This window comes from Nannospalax galili, unplaced genomic scaffold (assembly GCF_000622305.1).
Source record: "Nannospalax galili isolate Female #2095 unplaced genomic scaffold, S.galili_v1.0 scaffold330, whole genome shotgun sequence".
Classification (NCBI taxonomy): domain Eukaryota; kingdom Metazoa; phylum Chordata; class Mammalia; order Rodentia; family Spalacidae; genus Nannospalax; species Nannospalax galili.
Window position 1 is genome coordinate 4,370,216 of NW_008329640.1, and position 2,169 is coordinate 4,372,384.

The 2,169-nt window shown below is 40.7% G+C and overlaps 1 protein-coding gene across 12 annotated transcripts in view; it reads right to left on the reverse strand.

The window, feature by feature from the left end:
- LOC103739789 (tubulin polyglutamylase TTLL5) overlaps positions 1-2,169 on the reverse strand; it is a gene marked incomplete at its 5' end in the record, with an annotated part of 285,878 nt that overhangs the window by 242,347 nt on the left and 41,362 nt on the right.

Below are 2,169 nucleotides of genomic sequence, written 5' to 3' on the forward strand. Positions count from 1 at the left end.
TATGTTAAGACCAGCTTGGGCTATATGCCAGTAACGGATTACATTACATAGAAATAAATGTAGCGAAACTATAAGGGCTGGGGATACAACTCGGTAATAGAGGACATGCCTGGCACGCATAAGGCAATAGGTTCAATCCTCAGCACCCTAAAAACACAGACACACACACACACACAAAACAAAGATACTGATAAAAGAAATTGAAGAACACACAAGTATATGAAAAGATGTCCACTTTATTCATAGAGTAGAATATATAGTTTAATGTCCACACCACTCAAAACAATCAAAAAATACAATGCAATCCCTATCAAAACACTAAAGCTATTCTTCAACAGATAGAAGCAACACTCATACCTGTATAACAACAAAAGAACCCAAAGCCAAAGCAATAGTGAACAAAACAAAGCCAGAGGCTTTACATTATCAGATTTCAGAACATAGTATAAAGGTATAGTAATCAAAATAGCATGGTACTGGCACAGACAGGAAAAACAAAACAAAACAAAACAAAACAAAAAACAGAATAAAGAGCCCAGAAACAAATCCACATATTTACAGCTGACTCAGTTTCAACAAATATGCTTTAAAAACACAATGGAGAAAGGGTAGTCGTCAATAAATGATGCTATGCACATTGGATATCCACTTGCAGAAGAATGTTAACTCTCACCATAACAAAACAACATAATCCCTGAGTTGTTGGTCAGAGGTATCCCAGAGACTATTGCCACTGCTTTTGCCTGCCCACCAGAACTTGATGGTAAGACTCTATCACTGAAGATATCACATATTTTGGTCACAGGACATGGAGAAATCAGTTGGTACTCACCAAGGAGATTCCTCCCTGCCAGCTGACTTTCATAGTACAGGGAGGAGGTGCTATGCAGGCTGCTAGGGGTGGGGGATGTCATCAACAGTCTTACCTGCTATAAACTCTGTGAACTGCAATAATGACTGGCATGGAAAGACATGACCATGGGTGCAACAGTATGATGAGTGTGAATTTAGAGGGCAGTTTGGGCCAGGGAGGAGCGAGTGAAACAAGTATCTGGACAAGAGAGGTCTGCTGCAATCATGAACGCACAACAGCTGTTGGTACCAAAACACAATCAAGTCAGTCAGCATTCTAGCTCAGACAGGGAGAGGCTTGTGAGCCCCTACCCTAACTGAGGAACTCCAGGCAATTAATGGCTTCTGGAGGAGGGAGAGTCAGTTTTCTTTAAGAGTGTGACTCCTGGTAGGCGGACCATCTTCCAGTGGTTCCCCAAACCAGTAAATATAAGATTAGCATTGACTGGACTCCATAGGTTATTGAAAAATAAATAAATAGGCTGGGCATGGTGGCACACACCTTTAACCCCCTCTTTTACTAAGTATGAAAACATACGAGAAAAAGGTTTTGCACAGCTGAAAATGGAAAACATTTTTAGAAAAGAAATAAAAATGTTTAAATTTTAGCAAAAGCCACTCATAAAAATGAACAAACCAGTCATGAACATGGAGAAAATATTACTTAGATACATATATACAAATATATGTACATGCATACATATCCAAAACAGGACTTGTAGCAAAAGTATCAGTCTTTTATAGCACAGTAACAAAAAAGAAATGCCAAGGGCAGATCAACAGCTTGCTTGTATTACTAACGCTCAAAGAAAAGCAATTAAACCACAGAGAAACACACATCTGCCTACAGGGGAAAAGGCCCAGTGACTCTAAGTGATGGCAGGGGAGGCGACCAACTAGAGGTTTCCTATATCTTGCATAAAATGTAAAATTATATTGCCATTGGTCAAATGACTCATTCTTCTACATCTAGCCATTTACTCAAGAGCAGTGAAATAACAAGTGCACACAACAACTACACGTGAATGTTCACAGTAGCTTTCTTCACAACAGCCAAACACTGGACACACTTGGTCCAAAGCAGGTGAATGGATAAGGAAACTGTGATCTGTTCACACAATGCACTAGTACACAGGAATAAAGAATGAATTGCTAGCCGGGCGTGGTGGCGCACGCCTTTAATCCCAGCACTCGGGAGGCAGAGGCAGGTGGATCTCTGTGAGTTCAAGGCCAGCCTGGTCTACACAGTGAGTTCCAGGCCAGCTGGGGCTACAAGGAGACCGTGTCTCAAAAAGACAAAAAAAAAAGAATGGATTG